We start from the raw sequence: 21,535 nt of genomic DNA, 5'->3' as shown, positions 1-21,535 counted from the left end.
AATATTTAATAGGAAAAAATATACATATAAAATATGTATATTATAGATTCTGTACTTGTTTTATCAATATATATTAAGAATCTATTTTATATATTCAAAACTTATATTTAATTTATATTTTGCATTGCTTTTTGGTAATATTTTAAATATATATTTGAATATATCAAACTATTATTAAAGATATATTTTATATATATTTTATTCGAGGTTCTATCAAATACAACTTTAAATATATAAAATATTTATAAAATACATATTTGTGCTACTAGGGTACACAGCTGGAATTCCACTAAATTGTTCCCTTAAAATTGTCAGATTTATTTCCTATTTAAACATCATTAATATTAATGAGTACTTAGGTTTGCTGCTACAGGGAAGAAAATAGGGGGGTTTTATTGAAATATTAATAGCTCAGTATGAAGTAAACAAAATTTCAAAATTTCAATATATCCATACACAAGCAAGCTACAACATTGTATTTATTCTCCATAAGAATAACATGGTAATTTTAAATTTACATTATTTTGCGATTTTTCCGTAACCGTTAGGCATGCAACAATGCTTCAATATACTAAATTATTTGTTTTTTTGAGCTCTACAAAATGGTTTAGAAAGAAATTGCAAAATTTTATGTTTTCAGGGTGAAAAATTAGAAAAACCCATTTTTACCCCATAAAACCCCCCATAAACCCCTGTTCCCATAGTCCGATCATGCTGGTTCGCGAACTCGTTCAAATAAATGTAGGTTTACACGTTTATACCAAATTTCATCAAAATCGGATCATTTTTGCTCGAGTTATCGCGCTAACGGACACATATATAAATATAAATATATATATATATATATATATATATGAATTTGAACGGATGGTGTTTTTGGCCTCTGGGGACCTCAAAACGAAAAACTAAATCGGTCCCGGGTCCAGGTCTTACCATGAGACCTACGGTAATAGCTTATTCCCTATATGGGAAATTCGCTAAAAACTAACAGCTGTTTCATTAAAAAGTATTATCCACATTGCCAAAATGTAAACCAATCTTTGGAGGGATCTTTTAAATACTTCCTTGGCGAAGCCCTAAGGGAATTTACTTCGTTTTTTTTATATATAACTCATCAACAGACCAAGATTTTTCCTTCGATACCTCTACCAAGTTTCTACGCCCAGTCGTTCTCTTAAATTAGTGGAGACAAAGTTTCCAATTAAATATTTAGATTCCCCCATGTTGATCTTGTGGAAGAAAACCCAACTTTGATGGAAGATCCAGCCCAAATTAATAAAGATTTCAAAAAAATAAAAACACTTTGCAAAACTACAGATCAGGGCCATGATTTTGACACTTCATCAAAATCGGTCCAAAAATGAGGGAAGAGTTCTGTTTGGCTTAGCAAAAATCGGCTTAGCGTATTACATACATGGATAGATATCGATAATTTGAGCGTTAAACTGGAATTGTGTTGCTTTTGGAATACAGCCTTTTTTAGTAACAGTTCCTTTTGATTTTTTTTAGTTCTATTTACGTTTCAAAGGCATTTATTCTAATGTACCACTATAAACTAATTGTATGACAACTATTTCCACTGCATTTATTAGTACCTAATTTAGTTTAATAAGGATCCTTAAAAATATAAAACTATTTGCACACTAAGAATATTTCTGAAGTAGAAAATAGTTTTTACTACTTTCATATTGAAATTTCAGATTGCATAGATTGACTTATTGATATGTGCACACAAATTTAAGAACTATTTGGAAGTGTAGCAGAGCGATAAGATTGTTTATACACCGATATTCTTAATTTTACATTTATTTTTACAGGATAATGATCAACGTATTAATTTGAAGTTAAATGAACACTCTAATCCAAATGTTATAGACAAACATTCTTTGCAGAACAGTTATTGTATAACATTGCTGTTCTAAAGATGAGTATTAGTCAAGGATATTGAATTTTACATTATGTTTACGCTGTTGCAAGGGATTCTGCTTTCCTGCTTCCTCTATATTGGTCATTCTATTACCAATGCTTTGATTCCATGACGAACAATAAAAGAGTAGCCTAATCCATCTATTGAGATGCATTACCCATCGGGAACATTGTAAATTGAATTCAGACATTAAATATACCATATATTGTATACTTAGATAAGATAGTATTTATGGCACAACCCAAGATACAATAACTACTTTTATTACTACCACTGTTTAGTGCTTTTGCGCTAAGAAAAATGTACTTTAAAATTAAATAAACAGAAAAATTCTACTAAATCTACAAGTACCAATTTACCGAAGTTATATTTACGTACCAAAAAACTAGTAAAATCAAATATACATGAGTATAATGTGTAACAGGACCGTAAACCAATGGAATTTGATAATAAAAAATCTAATAAAAACTATCAAAGCAGCCTCAAAACTAAATGAATTTGGGTAAATAGTAAAAAAACTGTTTTCGATCATAACAACTGGACTCTATAAACGTACGACGATTCCAGAGCTGATGTCTACTGTTAAAAGTGCATTATTCTATTCGTCAGATATCTAAGAAAAAAATCATAATCGCACAACTAAAATTATCTCTTACCATAGAAGTTGGTGTATGCAACTCTCAAGCAATACTGAGTTATTGAACTTAGCCAGAAGTTCATCATTATTAGTTAATCGTTCATTAACATACTGAACTCAAACGTCAATTGCAGCCTACCAGGGGGCAGTGCCCTATCAGAAAAATATTGTACTGATCCACATTGGATTCCCTTTATGTATGTTACACTCAAACTCCGAAATCGGTCAATGTCCGAAATGTTTAGGTTAGTCTGTAGGTTTGCTGCAGCAGGGGTATTTATTACATGATCATATAACGTTTTGCGAACAATTTAACACAACATGCAATGTTGCTAGAGTCATTTATAACCGTAAAACACTCGTTAGAGAAGCAGAAGAGTTTTTATGAGAGTGAGGATTAATTCGACATGAGTAGAGTTTTATGTACTCTCTAGCCTTGGACCTTGGCCTGGTAATGTCCTTGAAGAAAAGTGGAATCGACAAGAAAACCCCCTTTGCACGATCACAAGCTCGTGGATCAGACAAGTTAATGCCAGGGGTTTCAGATGACCCATTATATACTAAGCTTCCCTAACGATTTTTGATATTTCGATCATGGGAATAACCGCCGAGCTCTGGAAACAACTAATTTGAAATCCGTGTTCTTTGGTATACGACGTTAGTTCCCAGTCTTATGATTCAATCCCGCCTGCACTTGTGCAATAACTGGTGGTCGTGCAATAATTGCGCCAAAGAGTTCCTTAATTGCGCCAATCCCCTTAAGGGTCCCAAAAAAATGTTCCTTATTTGCGCCAAGCCCAAGTCAAATACGGGTGAGTTGCCGGCAGAAGGAATAACATATTTTACGTGTAATCCTAACCTAACCGATCCTAACCTAACCCATCCTAACCTAGCCTAACTTTACCTATCCTAACCAATTATACAGTAAAAGAGGGCCGCCACTTGCGACCGCGTTAATGAAATTATCGGGTGGCTCTTTGGAGTAGTTGGCGCAATTCAGGAATACCCGACTACCTGACTCAGGTCAGTTGGCGCAATTGATGCCCGCCCTAAGTGATGAGCCTGCGTATAGAAATTATCAAACTGCAGCAAACCCTGAGACTTAAGCGAACTTATTTTTGCCTGGCTGGATTTCCACTAAAATATTCCCTTATCAGATTCATTCCTATGGTTATTAGTGCTTAGGTTTGTTATTACAGGAAAGGTAATAAGGCGTGTTTTATTGAAAATTTTGTATCTTGGTTTGAAATAAACACATTTGTGAAATTTGATTAAAATATTGCCATAAACAAGCAAACTTCAACAGTTTATTTATTCTCCATAAGAATACCATTGGAATTAATACGACATACAACTCGCTCCGTTAGACATACAACAACGCTTCATTTTACTAGATTATTTCTTTTTCAAGCTCTACAAAATAGTTTGGAAGGATATTGCAAAGCTTTTTGTTTTGGGGATAAAAATAGGAAGCCCCAATTTTTACCCCATAGTACAAACGCTGTTGAACTAAACTAACTTGATAAATTAACATTACCAATATTTGTTGAATGTACCTAATATGAAACCACTATACGTAAAACATCCAATACAATTAAGGTGTTGTCCTAATTTTTCGGAGAATTTTTCAACGAGCTTGTTTTTTTTCTGGAAAGTATGGTTATTTTTAGAATGGGCGAATTTTTCGTGTCACTTGTGTCATATGTCTATTATAAGCTCGGCTAAATGTTGGTTATTAAGTGCTTTAATCTTGTTGGAAATGAGAAAAAGATTTCCATTGTTAAATGCCCCCACACTTCAGTACTAATTGCATCTCAGAGCTGTTGCGTAATCTTAATTTCAATTGTAATTGCAAAATTAGAGACAGTTGAGTGCTAGAATTAACATAATTAATTATTTGAAAGCGGAAACGTTGCAATGCACAACGGAAGTCTCTAATTCAAATGCATTCTATTATTTAGGGATTTAACCCACCAATTAAATAATATTTAATAATAATATTTAATGTGATTGTGAGTATTTTCCATCATGATAAAAAAAAAAACTTTAAGAGCTGTATTACGATACGTCGAAAAAAACTATTTTTTTCCTTCTAAAAAATTATAGAAAATAACCGAAATTATCTGTTGAATAAAATTAATTTGTAGTATTTCTGTAACTTTTAATTCTGCCAATACTTTCATCAGGAATCGTGGAAATTTTGGAAACATTTTAATCTTTTTCAACCTATAATACTCGGGTTATAAACTTAACAGATTGCAAAGAAGAGGTATTGTAATTACTATGCAAAACATACGCCTCAATGTCATAAAGCTCCCTCCAAGAAAATTGATTGAAAATAAGGTTCCGCAGCCAATGAACTTTGCAGCGCCAATCAACCGGTTTTGGCGGGGCCGCACGTGTAGAAACAGCAATTTGTTTTGGTCATAGAGGAAGAACCGAAGAGCGCGGAACTTCGTGCACCTAGCAATTTCGATGCTACTTTCCCACTTCCACCTACTTACATCTAACTCTATTACGTAAGCACAGTGAGAGGTGAAGTAGCACCGTGTGTATTTTTTATTGTTTGTGGGTGTTTCTAGGTCATGGAAAAGTAGCCAAACCACTGATAAGTTTTGTTATGACGACAATCTAACGTAGGTTGTGCGCTCAGTTGGGTTTCTTTTTTTAGAAACTAGACAAGACTACAAGGACCCCTTACACAACTAGTTAAACAGGAGGAAAATACTATGTGCTACCAGCTTGAAACCGGGAATGGGGAAAAGACAAAAGTAATATTGGAGGACCTGATTGGTCGAAATCTTATGCAAAATGTGAAAGTTGAGGTTTTCATGAAAAAACAATACGTAAGTGTAATTAACACTCAAGGACTCAATTTTTCCATTTGTTTAGTTCAAGATACAGTAAATAATACTTAAGATAAGGTTTTGTTAATTAGTTTAGTTATTGCGGATGAATTATAGACTTTCAAAAGTTTGAAACCAAATTTTGAAGCCTGTAAAAAGTTCCTTCTATTACATGATTTCATAAGAAGACTTTTTTTTATGTCTTGGCTCTTCCCACTATAATTTGTGTAGGCACTACTTGGCAACAGGTTTTACCTTAGCAAATTGAGTAGCTTTTAGTAGTGAACCGAAGATTTAAGCCCCGCGGTCCCGGAATAAAATCCTGACAATCACCAGCTTTAGCTGTCTAAAGTCACGACCATCTTGGCCTAATTTGAAGTACTGTAATTTGTAAAACTGTTCTGGGCTTGAGCCTACGTGACATGGTCGTGGCATTTCGGTAGACGTAGCCATGGAGATGGAGCCCACTGCCACTGATCTAGGCTCTAGCACCCTAGGTAAATTGGGACAAACCGAAACCGATAGCCACTACAATAGTGGGATTTAGTTAACAACTTAATCTTTATTATGCCATTATTACTTGTAAACAAAGCACTGATTCGGAACTGAATTCTGCAGTTCTTGTGGTCGTTTCAACGAAGAGTTTATCCAAAATATTTGTTACTGAGCCAAAACAAAATATTTGATGAAACAACAGAGCAAAGTAAAAATCCTGGCACAATTTCTTTACAAAACCCCCCTACTCCTGCCCATACCCCCTTACACCAAACCATAGTTCCAGAGATCCAAAGTTTACAAGCGGTGGATATTTCCAGTGAAAACGAGACTCTTAAAAGCCGCCCACACACTATCCAACATGTTGGTCGAGCATGTCGGGATCCAACGTCTTGTCGAACATATTTGACAGTGTGTGGGTTCCGACCCGACATGCTCGACGGATATGTCAGGTCGGGTGCTAGGTCCGGTAGCACCACCCGACTCGAGCCGTCCGCCTGTTGATCGTTGGTTGGGACGTCTGTGGGGGCAGTTGCCCAGTTGCACCGATCGAATGCCCAGTTGCACCGAAGGTCATTTTAGGGTGATGTCCAGTTGCACCGGCGGTCAAAGACCCCTGACGCCCTCCCCTCCCATTGAAATGTTGTGAAACGTAGTTAGTACGGTAAACGATTAGGTTAGTTTAGGTTAGGTTAGGTCAGGTCAGGTCAGGTTAGGTTAGGTTTAGGTTAGGTTAGGTTTCCAAAAAAATACGATTCAGTAAATATATTTCAAGACAAAGACGTTTTATGGCAAAATTATATGATAGAGTGTGTTGATATCAGTCTACGTGTTTGTAATTTGTTACTCTTTACCCCGTAGCAAAGAAAGGGTTAGCTGCTAGTTCCCTATGTATGGTAAATATATAGCGTAGACTATATTATACGATGGAACAGGAACGTAAAAGAGGGGATAGGTATATTAAAGCGTTCGAAGAGGGAAATGAGCATCCAAGACAGATTGTTGACCACCGGTGCAACTGGTCACTTTTGGGAGGGAGGATTTTGTCGACCCTTGCAAATTCCTTTGACCATCAGTGCAACTGGGCATCAGCCTCTGTGGGAAATCGTCGAGCCGCTCGCCCGACTGGCCACAGCTTCCACTTTCCAGTTGTGACTTATATTTGTATGGGTGAGCTGTGAAATTATTGCCCCAAGTGACTTGTTAACACTTTTGTTTTCCATAATGTTATCTAATGATAATATAAAATTCTGGTCAGAGTTCATTTAACTGTACAGAGACCAAAAGGCGTTATGGGAGGTCAAAAGTAAACTTTATTGTAACAAACATGCGCGTAAAGAGAGGTGTGATATCCTTAGGAGCGAAATGTGGCTAAGCTTCTTTCCTCTAACAACAACAACCACTGCCTTGACCAACACCGCCATTTTTTTCTTCTTTTTACGTTTCAAAGACAAAAATCCAGCACAACTATTTACAGTAGTCTCGAAATCCATCTCAAAACTGATACTATACCCGACTTGTTTGGCAACATGCTCGACACAGCAGATATAAGCCATCCTGTATGGTTGTAAAATGGAGATGTCAGTTGAAATAAATAAATAAATAAACATAATGTTAACATTTTCCAAAAGAGACACGTACTCATTAAACGTATAATGTTATTTGTGGGAGTAAATCCAATCCTACATTTTTAAGGAAATACATTTTGGTAAAATCCAATCAGGCAAATGGAATTTCAATTCGCCTAGGTCCTAGATCAGATGATGAAGGTTTGCTGCGGTGGGGATACATTAATACCATTCTCGGCACTACTGAGTCCAGCCCCAATTATAACAGAAAAAGGTTTCACCATGACTATAATAATAGTAAGTTACACCATGTGACTAGCTCACTACACTAGCCACTGAGGTGGACAACAGTTCGCCAAGTCACCGTTAGATGCGCTAGCGCCTCTTACAGTTCGTAAAGTTACCAAGAGATGGCACTGAAATCGACTTCCACTAAAACCTTAGTAGAGTTAAATGTTTTAAAATAATTTAAATCGTATAAAGGTCAACAAACAAATCTAACTTCAAATTTAAGAAATACAAGCTACCCATTCAACAAATATTAATTTTTTTTACGTTTTAAAGTCGTTTTAGTTAGTAAAAAAGCCTCTAAATAAGTTGGCTCCCGCAGTGATTGTCGGAGAGCTGAAGCAAGACAACCCCAAACTTCCGAGACCAATGTGTTGTTTTGATTTACTCCGTCATACGATTCTATTTCTTTAAAAAGCCGAGAGTCGTGTCTCTTACCTGAGACCGATGATTGGCTTATAACACTGTCAAGTCATGTCCTACAATGACAAGTGGCGAATATTTCTTGACATGGTACCTTCAGGACATGCAATTACCTATTTTTTCTTAAGGTCATGTGTGGTATTAAATTACTTAATCTATGCGTATTTATTTCGCCACTGAGTGAGGCATCTCCATGAAGCTTTTCTTCTCACACTTATTTACACTTTACATATCTACTTCAGAGATCTTATTAATCTTATTATTAATTTTATTATTGATTAATCTTATCATTATAAGTTATTGTTCACTTCGCGGTCGCGGTTGCCCGGCGATGACGACACGAAATACGCATAGAGTAATTTAACACCCTAAAGATCTTCAGGCAAAATAGGTAAATAAACCTGTATAACACAGAGACTACCAACTTGATCATGACGCAACTAGCGTCGAAACTATGGTAGCAGATACAACTATTTTTAGCTGTGACGAAAATAAAAGGGAAATAAACCACAATATAAATTTGAAATAATAATACCGCCGCCGCAACAAACCTGCAGACTACGCGAATTTCTATTTATCTGAATTTTCAATTAAATCTATTAAATAGCATTAGGCTTAACGAGTACTAGGTTTGCTACTACACGGAAACTAATAAAGTGTGTTTTATAATTATAAAATTAAATATAATAGCTTAGTATAAAATAAATAAATTTGTCAAGTTTGATCAAAATATATCAATAAACAAGCCAATTACAACATTTTACAATATTCTCTATAAGAATAACATGGGAATTTTAAATTTTCAACTTTTTTAATTTTCTTCGTTGCCAATAACCGTACAAAAACACTTTGATACGCTAAATGATTTGTTTTTTGATGCTCTTTAAAAGGTCTAGAGAGAAATTTAGAAATTTTTCTTTTTGAAGGTCAAAATTGAGAAACCCCAATTTTTACCCTATAAAACCGGGTAAAACCCCGTTCCCATGGTCCGATCATGCTGGTTCGCGAACTCATTCAAGTTTATCCCACCTTAAACCTAAAAAATTACTCGAGTTATCGCGTTCACGGCCACATATATAACTCTCTCTACATATATAAAATTTGAACGAATGGTGTTTTTGGCCTCTGGGGACATCAAAATGAAAAGTAAATCGGTCCCGGGCCGAGTTCTTAACGTGCCATTACGGTAATAGCTACTACCATAAAGGGAACTTCGCTAAAACGACACACCACTATCTACGAGTAACATTTAACTATATGTTTAAAAGGAAAACGAAATAAATATACTTATTTAAAATTTAAACAACATAAAACGCCCAGGAGCTTTATACGGTACTGTACTTGTAATTTTTCTTTGGAAAATCGAAACTTAACCACATATGAGAGTTTTTTTAATTTAATTTTGTAATGAATGACAGTGACAGTGTTGCCAACTCGATATTTTCATTTACTCTAAAGTTGAACTAAAATTACCCTAAGCTACCTAAACCTACCTTAATATACCCTACACATTACTCTAAATAGTAATGTATGTTTTTACTGCTATATAACATTGTTAAGTAATACAAATGTTCATAGGATAGGTAATTATCATATAATATAATATTAAAAGAGTCTCATTACCAATAAATATACGTCAAATACGATTCGATACTTAACCTTTTGTGGTCTTTAGGACACTTATAGTGACCACTGTCAATTTAAAGCTACATGGACCAAATTTACCCTGTTGCGCTCACAGGTACGCTAGGCCACTTATAGTGCCCACTGTAGTTTTGGCGTCAGGTGTGATGCCATATCCAATAGTTGTTCGATATGGCATCACAGTAGGTATAGCTGTTTCTAGAAACTCGTTGACAAATTGAGGTAGGTAAACATATAAAACCTTTAATTTTACAAATGTTTAACTACAGGAATACACACTTCAGTTTATAACGTTTAAATAAGATGCATCTTTTTATAACCAAACAAGTAAAAGAAAGAAAAAATGCTTAATATGAAATCCCAAAACATCATCCAATAAATTAAATTTGTGGTATTAAGAAGGGAAGCTTTAAATTGTCTGTTGCAGATTTGTGTTGAAGTTATCTGTGCGATGAATTACAAGAGAGGTAAATAAGTGATGTTTTATGTCCCACCTTCTCATCCTAGAACTACTTTGCACATTACAGTACTTCAGGCACAGAAAACATACTACACAGAAAACTGTAATAATAGTATGTTTTCTGTGCTTCAGGCTTCAGGTTTCCTAGAGAGTTGCGGCATTATAACATACAGTAGAATTGGTGATTGGCAGGATTTCAACCTGGAACCTCGGGCACTGACGCCCCGCGCTCTACCACTAGACCAGTTCTCTCCCCAAGTCTGTCCCCTGTTACTGGAGAGAGGTATATAATAGGTGGTTAGACGCGCTGCATATTGTAACAGGGAGCAAAAACATAGGCAAAAAATGAGTCTGCGTTTAGCAATGTAACTGGGGCGATCTTTGACCTGAATGTAAGCTAATGGCCCTCGAGCAATAACCTTGAGACATTTCAATATTGATTTGATAAACGCTTGTACTTTGGACACGATGCATGCGTTACATCTCATTATGAGTTATTAGGGATTTTGCCAACCTCTAGACGAGCCCACGCGGGACTGAGTGATGTACTGACTTTGTATCCTACTCATCATTAAGATGACGGTTGGATTTCAATTCATTTCGATAGTCCCAGGATTGTGTTTTAATGACAAATAATGGCTAGAAACATACCTTATCGGACAATACTTAACTTCTATTGTATCGTTTAAATCTTGCTACGTGTGTTTCGGCAGTTTTTTTACCACGCCTTCGTTAGGCTAACAAAAAGATCTATTTATTGTGGGGTCGTCAGAATAAGTTGTAAACATTTTACACAACGCAAAAGCATAAAACTATTCAAGATAGGCCTATAAAAAATGTTATATTTCCTAAAAGTGAAGTTATAGAATAAAAGTTGTTAAAAGGCTTAACATGTTGAGGGTTCTAATAGTGTTATTCATTTGCTGTTGAATGAAACATAATTACTAATGCTTTTCAGTTTTGTTATTATTAAATTATGTTTTAGATCTCCTTTTTATGTAGAAGCCTTCGTTCTTACGGATGTTCTCATTCTATTCCTCGGTATCAAAATATATCGAGGAATTTAATAGCATATCTGAAAGAACAAAGACTCTACAAGAAAGGAATTCAAAAATAGCTCACGTTATTGCCACTGGAAAAAAGATAAACAAATAGTTATGTGGCGTGTGTATTGCGTAGATGTATACCTAAATAATGAGCAGTTTTTTCATACTGAGGATGAAATTATGTGATTTAACTTTTTATGTTTTGCTTCAAGACCAAAACATCACATGGTTAGGAAATTTTTCTTGAAATATTTTTTATCTGTCTCATAATTTCTATCACAATCATTTTTAGTAGCCTCTACCTCAGCGTAAATTCCCTTGTTTGAATACAAGAAAACTCCAACCCAAACATCATAAGTTACCGCTCATGACAAAATTATATTTTATGGAAGTATGTCTCGGTTTCTTTTCTTATTCCAAATATGACAAAACAAATGTTAAAACTGCTCACTCTGTCAAGGTAGGGACAGTAGTTGAGTTATGACACCGAGTGCAATATCTGCTCAGGCCAAGTGAAGGGCGAGTATTTGATGTCTACATGATAGTTCACGACAGAAATCCACGCCAAGAACCTTGAGTGAAAATTAGGATTGCGCCTTTAATCTAGGAATCCATTTAAGTACTTGTACAGTTGACATTTACTGCTCATAACTGGTGAATTGAAGAACTTCGAGGGGACAAAATTAAAGGAGAAATCGCACATAATTTTTCATACAGTTACCTGACAAAACGACGTGCTTTCTTGTACTGATTTAAGGACGCAAAGTAGCTAATTTCTGCATTTACTTACTTTTGCCGCACTCCAGTATTCCAACCAAACAACACAAAACAGTGTGTTTTAGACAAGTAATACGTGTATGCTTGAAAATAAGTTGGCAATACTAAGAGATACTACGACTACGATCAGCTGGTACAATGTTTCACATTTCGTCCAAAGCTTAGATTTAACCTAACCTAAACGTGTTTGAAATACTTATCATTTCTATGCTTTAAAGTAACAGAAGGAAAAATTTATTGTTTCACATGAGTGTAAAGTACCTTTGATGCACTCGAGAAACTTTCCACGCTCGCCTGCGGCTCGTGCGTAAACATTTCTCGCGAGTGAAGCAAAGTGCCACTTCGCACTTGTTAGGCCGACACAAATAACTATTGTAAAATTTACTTCCCAAAATGGCTGCACTCATAATTTGTAAGAGAGCATGCGTAATCGAAGCGTCAGTGCCTGGGAAGACGAAAGGGCATTTACTCAATTTCGAAAACGAGAGTCAACAGCTAATATTGACTTGTAAACATCCATTGCGTTCAACAAAGGGGTAAACAAACTACGAAAATATGGCGTGAGGGCTGAACAAAATAAATAAATGTTAAGTAAAGCTTAATAATCTAGTTAAGACAAGGTTTTATTCGGCACTGAATTCAAGTTGTAAAAAAACCAAGATGGATATGGTCGTAGATTCTTGTTTTAGCACATCTCGAATAACGACCATCAATTTTAGAGGGGACAAAAACTAGGAAGACCTAATTCAATTTAATTACAAAATGTCCAATATAAGGAAGCGCAGACTAAGGATCTTTAATGTAAGAAAGTAAACGTTATTGCCTATTCATATTTTTAATACCAAACCAGGGTGAATAACGTGAGGATTACTTTCATCATTGACTAGAGGTGTATAGTCAATGCTTTCATGTTTTAAGTGGATCACCTCGGCCAGCGTATACAATAAACCGAGTACCTATAGTAAAATACATCTTGAACACGAATATTCTTCGGTGGTGTGTGCATGACTAAATACACAAATACTGCATGGCATATGTTTCGTTATTCTAAAAAATTAACCATCATATTCTGTAATTTTCGTTTTTCAAATTGCTCAGCCTGAGTGGCTATGAGGATTTTATATCATGCTTATAAAATAGAGTGTTTATATTGTAAGAATTTTTTTTTAATACGAATTAGAAAATTGCTTTATGAGCTTAAAATTTAATCGAAACAAAGACGCTTTTTGCTCCTCGTAGCAGTGATTCTAAGTACTCTACTTGAGCCAGCTGTTTTAAGAGCGTAGATTCAAGTATGAATTTTCTTTTGTTATAAATCGGTAAGAATGAAAAAAAAAATCTATGAAGCAACTAGAAAAACACAAAGTATCCAGTAGTGACGGATTTGCCTTGCAGTTTCAAAGACAAAGTAACATAATATGATATAATAAATTAACTTTTTTCTTATAACTACGATGTGCCAGTTATGTTACTGTATTTCAATAGCTACAGTTAAAAGTCATTGTGCACCCACCTAATCGAAAATGACGCAGCGAACCGAAATGCCGGTCTGCTTTCATTACCTCATAGGAAACAACTTATGAAACTGATTGATTATCAAGATAACACATTTCGCAAACTTCTTTACCAAAAAAACTAGGATGTTACTAACTCTATTGCGTCGATTTATGCAATGGAGAAATCGATATAAGGACCAAGGATTCGTAATTCCACAATACTACAATGTTTAACTAAAACTATAAATTATAAGCATTTCACGAATCGAGTTAGTACAATCTACTCATCCAAATTCACGTTGTTTGTAAAAATTATATAGGTCTACTGTTTTGGTTTTCTTTAAATTTCAACCGGATAGCCTATTATTGGCGTTTTTGTTTACTTACGAGACGGCCTGTATGTTACGGTACGTAATAAATAAATTAATGTTAAGATTAATATGTATATATAAATATATGTATTATTCTAAAAGATATATGATTATTCAAAAAAGTGATCGCTGCAATTTATTTTCAAATTACCAGATTTTTGGTACATTTTTGCGAATTTCCAAAATAGGGAATAAGCTATTACCGTAGACCCCATAGTAAGACCTAGAGGCCACAAATACTATTCGTTCAAATTCATCAAACGGATACATATGTCCGTTAGCACGATGACTCGAGCAGAAATGATCCGATTTTGATTAAATTTGGTATAAACGTGTAAGCCTATATTTATTTGGACGAGTTTGCGAGCCAGCATGATCAGACTATGGGAACGGTGGTTTGATAAAGCACTACAATAGTCCTACAAGCTACAAGTTTTATGTGCAACAGTTTGCCTTGGGATTTTAATACATGCTTTACTCAAGATTATACGAAGATTTTCTCTGTTGTTATGGTTTTCAACAGTAAGAGTTAACAATTGGTGTAAATAATATTGTTTTCTTGCACACTTTTTTGCAGGGTTTAAACAAATTATGATATTTTGTATTCGTATACGAAAGTACATACAACAGAGTTAGATGGAGAAGTTTTGCAATGTTCCGAAATATACTTAAAGCCTACTTATAAAAAAAAAGACGTAATGTCAAATCATAACAAGCCACTCTCATAATATATCTTGAACTTCATTTTTCGAACTTCAAGATATTCGAATCTTTTGAACGTTTTTAGTTTTAATTATCTATTTAATTATCTAACCACAGTTTCAACCTCTACACAGTTTTGAATTAGTTTTGTTATGCCATATTTTGTACTGTTATTTTATGAAAGCAACTTGAACCCAAAGCACGTCAATTTACAGGTATATGATGAATGGAATAAACTAATACAGGGTTTTTTTAACGCAACCAAAGTTAACGAAAAAAACAAGCTTAAATGTTGTATCTATGTTTTCTTTACTTTGTTGATTGCCGATCAGCTGATATGCAGTGGTGCATTGTTATGTTATCTATGAGGTTTATAGTGTTATTGTCAATATTTATTGTAAATGAGACTCATCATTGTGTTTTTCGCAAGCTCGAATGGAAATTGTGTTCTAGGTCTACGACTTTTTTTCTTCTACAAATCTGGGTTCTTAAATCTTTGACAAGTCTAGAAGTAGTAGATTTATTAGGGGCTGGAATCACAAAGGGTACACAATTTCAAACCTTTCTTAGTATGAATCCAGTGACATATTTTTAACGTATTCTTCTATAATACATGTGCTCTTTTAAGCTTGCAAAAACACCATGTTCAGGTTTGTTTACAATAAATTGACAATAACACTAAGGCGAATAATAAGCCAGAAGTTCTACTACATGCGAAGTAAGACACGTTGGATAACTATGCAACAATGCACATCAGCTGGTCTGCAACTGCAATGAAGTTAATAAACCCGGTATACCAACATATGATAAGATCGTTTTTTCGTCAACCAGTGTCTGAAAGTACTTGTAATTTTGGTTGCGTTTAGCGTTTGGAAAACACCCTGTAGTAAATACTTGTATGTTTTTCACAATTATACACAACTAAAATCATGTATATTCAATGCCAAGTTATTTCATTGTACACGATTGGTAACGCGTTGTGGTTGCGTCATCGGGAGGTTATGATTGCTCAGATAGGATAGGTTAGGTCGGAATCCCGCCAATAACTTCCCGCCAATCCCGCTGCTGTTGTGCCTAGACCAGTGGCTGACTATAGCGAAAGTGATCACGACCCTTTCTCCGATCATTGCTAGGCATACTATTATCTGGTAAAATCTACATTCCTAGTATTATACAACAGGGTTCACACCTTACAGCATCCTCCGTTTCTTCCGGTCTCCGCTGAGGTTGTGACTATAGTCTAGTATGAAGATGTTTTTTCAGAATTCATTGTGGTTTTATAAATTTATATTTAGTATATCAAATCAATCGTGTTTTGTCTGATTTTATCTGCATTATGATGTTTTAGAAACTGCTCTATCCCTGGGTCGGTTTCTGTCTTATTCCAATTTAAAAATCCCATTTCACCTAAGCTTTAGCAGGTAAATACTGGTTACAGAAAAATACCTATGGAAAATATCTATGACAGAAAAATACAATGTTAACATTTGTTTTCAAATACCTTGTTAAAAATAGCAATATGATATAGTATGCAATGAAGTTATTATTACTATCATCTGAAGACGCCAGTGACTATGGAAACTATTATATAAATGATTTTTACAGTGATATCTGTTTATATTTTTGGCCATATTCCATTGCAAAGCACGGGTAAAACCTCTAGGTACCTTATAGCTTTTAGTCCAATTCATACTACCTGCGTTATAATTACTATTATTAGATTGTTAAAATATTTAACTAAGCTAAAATTTATTTTTTTATCGCCAATTTTATGTTAGCTACATATATTACTAAACTCTTTTTTTAAGATTTATAACAACGATTTAATAACGTCTTCAAATACGATGTGTGGAAAGCCATTAGGCTTCACTAACTTAAGATACTTAAATATCTCCATTGTTAATCAAATATTGAATACTTTTCCACCTAAAATAAATAAACAATGTGATTAAACGCTGAGCTATACTAAGTAAAGTGAATTATATAGATCGTGCTTTTTCAGACATTGTGTTTGTAAATTGCTTTAATAAAGGTGTAGATAGTTGTAGGACATTATATTGTGTATTGATATTGCACTTTTCTTATGTTGCAAATAAAACTAAATGATACTTAACTGGAAACATTTGCTGATTTGACACTAAGTCTGACGAGTGAAAGGTAGGCTATATTTTTCTTTTCTCGTTCTCTAAAATTAAATCGTATTTGCGTGGTTCATGAAGAGGGTATTCTATCTCTAGCTTTCATTATGAAGTTCTTTCATATAACATTAAACCTGGTGAATCAATAGTAGTCAATTTACATTTGATAAAGTGTTTTTATTGATTAAATAATTAACTCATAACATAACAACAGATTAAGTGCTGTGTATATATTTGGTGGTATTTTGCATTGTTTTTTTGTAGATAAAACGAGTAAGCAATAACTTTACTTGTCTATAGACAAACTTGATAATATTTGAACGCAGCTTGTTCAAAGGGAACTATCACTTCAAATTGCACTTCACCTTCAAATATAACTTCATTGATTTACAGTATTAGTAGATCTATAGGTAAGCCTAATGTCCACTATATATATGTAAACAATCAAATCATAATGTCAGATTGAAGAAAAACAAATGAGTTAAAAGGAAAATATTACAGAAACATGCATTAACTTCCTGTGAAACAAATAGGGTAAACTTCTTGAATGTTCACTGTACAACTTCATAAATATGGATTCTGAGATAACATGGGTTTTTAGAAAAGACAAAATATATTAGTTTCAATAAAAGCAATATAACAGATTATCTTAAAGAAAACGAATATACATGGGGTAAACGAATGTACGTAGGCTTAAGCCCTGTCAGTGATCTAACGAACTAATTGAATATTCGATCAATTAAAAAACTGATATCAAATATCTTTTAAAACTATTACTTCTAACTTGATGATTTATATATGCTACCATAAATTATATTGCATGCTTATAATCAAAATGTTTCCCTCGCACAAATTAGGATGAAGTGAAATCATGAGACAATGCGGAGCTACAAGTGATTACAAAAGGAAACACAACTCTTCACTGATAGAAAAACGTTTGCCCGATTTCCAAACCTGTCTTAGGAGAAAGTGGGGCTGAGCTAAAGGTTAAATTTATTGTGTTTTTTATCAAACACAGTGAAACCACCTGTTTCAGTTCATGGAAGGCGAAATACGTAATTACTTGGTAATTATGGTCCAAACCAGATAACAGAGAACAACAGTTTTACATTTCATATGAGAAAGTGATCTATGAGCAGCACTTTCTTATTTTTCTAAATTTTTCTCGAGTAGTTAAATATTGGTATTTGTCTCCAATCGATCGTTTAAATAACTAACTATAAGTACCATTGATAGATACCTAGTTAGTTAGACGAAATATTTATTCAGTTTTAAGTTTTGTTTGATAACTTCTTTTAAAAATGTGTTAATGATATTATGCGTTATACGGGACTTATGCGTTAATTATGCGGAATTATGCGTTATATGGGAAATTCGTTGAAACTATAGTGTTGTAATACTAAGACTGATAAGAAGACACAACATTGCATATTAAACATTTTGTTGTAATGAGAATTGATACATTTGGGGTTTGTATTTATTTTATAATTTATATGTGTTTTATAGAAGGTTGATTCAATGATTCGAATAACCTAATAATATTTGGAGTTTTATCTGTACAGTAATATATTTTTGTTTAGGGTATTAGAATCCGTTTATTTTTCGTATCTGACCCTGACATCACAAAATCAATCGTCTCACGTTAAGGACTTTCTGTAAAATGTCATCCTTAGTAGTTTACATGAGTCTTCCTTAAGTTCTTTCTAAAGGCAAAACGCCTGGCTGTGAATTAGACTACGTGGTAGACGCAGAAAATATCTATTGCTATTCGGACTTCGAGAACAGGCATGATAACTTGTAATGTTGTATAATGTGTATTGTTACTATGTCATTGCTAAGCTATACTCCGATTATTTTGACAAATAATTAGTGTTTGAGTAAACTGTTTACATGTTACGTTGTAATTGATTCTGTAAACAAAACAGTAATTAGAATATTTTCAAACGCCTTCAGTAGAATAGGAGCCTAATGTTTTTGTAGACTTTAAATGAAGTATCGAGTTAAATTTTTCTGTCTATATAATAATTTAGAAAAAAACCCGCTAACAATGTTAAAAAAACAATAACATGCCTTTGGGCATACCTCGATTAAGCTTGAATACATTTTTCAACTATTAAAGCGTTTCTTCTAAAAAAGTAAATTAGGCTATATATAGAAAATATAAAAAATATAAGGCTAACGAAAGCTTGCGAGTACTGTAAACATGTCCATTTAATTGTAATACTACTTATTTAGCGAATAAAAAGGTTAAAATCGTAAACATATTAAACAATAATATTCATATTTGTAAATTTATAAGTTGACTGTATTATATCTGTTTACAGACCTGCATACTCAAATCTGTAACCAGTATCGTTAAACATTTGAAAATGTTTAACAAGTAAATTATGTTAAAACCTAGATTTTATGCAAATAGCTTAAAAAGTAAGTAAAAAGATATTAGAATAGATTTTGAAAAAGGTGCTTATAAAATAATTTAAAACAACTTCAATGTACTATTCGCAAAATATAAATAGATAAGGATGTGAATAATTTTCTATAATATTGAATTACTGTACTAGAAATATTATTTAAAATAATTATATTTACCTGGTGAATGAACAGAAATGTTTTAACACAACGAACTACTTAGAATAAAATAAATACTTTCTACTGATACATTAGATATAAGTTAGGTATAATAAGAGACTCACGAACTCTACTGGCGAAGTCGAAATGACAGGCGTGCGACGACGAAGGCACTGACAATGAAGTGATAGTGAGGAGAGAAGGAGTAGAGTATCCCTACCATAGCTCTCAGGCACTTCATTCATACTCTCCCTTCCCTGACCACAGTGGCACAGTGATAAGATAAGGTGACCGCACCCGCAGGTGACGCCAGCGAGAACAGAAACACCTGAATCTGTGGACTTGGCCACTACAGTGATAAGGTGCTAATCGATATGGCGACATTCATCTAACTAGGCAATTATACAGACTTGTTACTCATATAAGGTGACCATGATGTTTCCAAGGTATGCACCTAAACTGCAAATATAGAGCTACATAAAATAGGAACAAGGTAACAGTAGTGTGGCGCAGATTTTTTATAGTAATCATATGGAATTGTTAACAGATTTAAAATAACAACAATATATAAGGTGATAAAACCACCGAAGATGGCCTCTACTCACAGATAAGATACGGGAGATAGTGTGGCCACATTGACACCACTTTTCCCACCTGTACAATAACGATATAAAATAATTACTAAAGTGATAAGATACGAGGATATAAGGTGGTCACATTGACACCACTGTGCCTACCTGAACGTTAACGATATAAATTTGTTATTAAATAGATACGATACGAAGGGATAAGGTGGCCACGTTGACACCGACCTGCCCACCTGAAAAATAATGACAAGAAATTGTTATCAAAAAGATAAGATACGAGGCGATAAGGTAGCCACATTGACACCGATCTGCCCACCTGAATAATGACGATTCAAATTGTTACTAAAGTGATGAGAAATGAGGAGATAAGATGTAGTTTCCTCACACATAAAACGATAATTTTTATTACACAATATAAGGTTTTATATTCTACCATAATACATAAGTTCTAATTGAATTTCGAGTGATCAAGGGTCGCCTTAGTCAGATTTTGGTTGAGTGGGACAAAAAATCGTGGATAGAAGAGGGTGGTTTTGAACTATATACGCTATGAATAAATTCTCATATATTCATCGTAAATAAAAGTCTGCTCAGTATAATGGATAAAATAGCTTTAACCATGATCCGATACTCTTGTAGATGTGGGAAAGAATTACTCATGATTCTGATAGTATGTTTAGCTAGGATAGTTTTGATTGATGGTTTAATGTTGTTCTTAAAAAACAACGATATACAATACTACATCATTGTAGTAGGCTGTACATACATTTTGTAGGCCGCCTTTACTAATTTATATTAAAAAGACCAAAACTTATATTATATTATTTATTTATTTATTTATTTTGTGATGTATTCATTATGACATTTACGATACAAATAATTATTTATTCATTGTTATCCTATTTTAAAAGGATTATTTTTTAAAGAAGTATGTACTATATGAAATAAAATGTTATCTAGTTCTGTATTATGTATGAGGAATAATTTCTAGATAAGGGAAGGATTTTTTGTTTTAGTACAGTAAACACAATGTAAAAATGTATTCTTATTTTCTATAAAATTAATTTCTTTGTTAGTATGTTTTATAATGCGAGTAAAATACGCTTGCGATTAAGATACCATCAACTTCCTAAACACATAAACAACATTGGGGAGATCACCGAGAGCTGCGTCAAATAATCTTTGAGGTGCTTAAAAGTCCCAGAATCCATCTTTACTTTTTCCATAAACAACTCAAGAGATTCTGATTACAATTTAGTATGTTACGTTCCTTATAATTAGAAACAAAAGTATACAACCCTAAATGCAGTTATAATACGAGTGAAAAGTTATTGCAACTTTTTGATTCCCCCATAAAATATCATAGATACTCAAGGGTTGTTAACAAGCTAATGGGACAAATCATGTGTTAGGTTGATGATACTGCTTGTTGGCTTTCCAATGCATTTTCGAAAGCCAATTTAAAAAAATACTGGGTGTTTATAAATGAATATCAGGATTTTAACGCTTTACAACCTTTATACTATTAAACTTACCGCTATAAATGACAAATCGGATGAAAA

At 33.8% G+C, this 21,535-nt stretch overlaps 1 protein-coding gene across 2 annotated transcripts in view; it reads right to left on the bottom strand.

The window, feature by feature from the left end:
* Window positions 1-19,626, bottom strand: part of LOC128998755 (scavenger receptor class B member 1-like) — an 80,422-nt gene extending 60,796 nt beyond the window's left edge. The window contains exon 1 of one of the 2 annotated variants that reach the window (XM_054425093.1): window positions 19,512-19,626. The gene's annotated coding sequence lies outside the window, so the exon portion shown is untranslated. Of the gene's footprint in view, window positions 1-19,407 lie in introns of both variants that reach the window. The other variant, XM_054425092.1, reaches the window with a different exon arrangement.
* Window positions 19,627-21,535: the final 1,909 nt, after the last annotated feature.

This window comes from Macrosteles quadrilineatus, unplaced genomic scaffold (genome assembly GCF_028750875.1).
Source record: "Macrosteles quadrilineatus isolate MER2022 unplaced genomic scaffold, UCM_ALF_1.0 Scaffold_7__1_contigs__length_78375512, whole genome shotgun sequence".
NCBI lineage: Eukaryota > Metazoa > Arthropoda > Insecta > Hemiptera > Cicadellidae > Macrosteles > Macrosteles quadrilineatus.
Note: the sequence above shows the minus strand (reverse complement) of the source record. Positions and strands in the feature narration are given on the sequence as shown.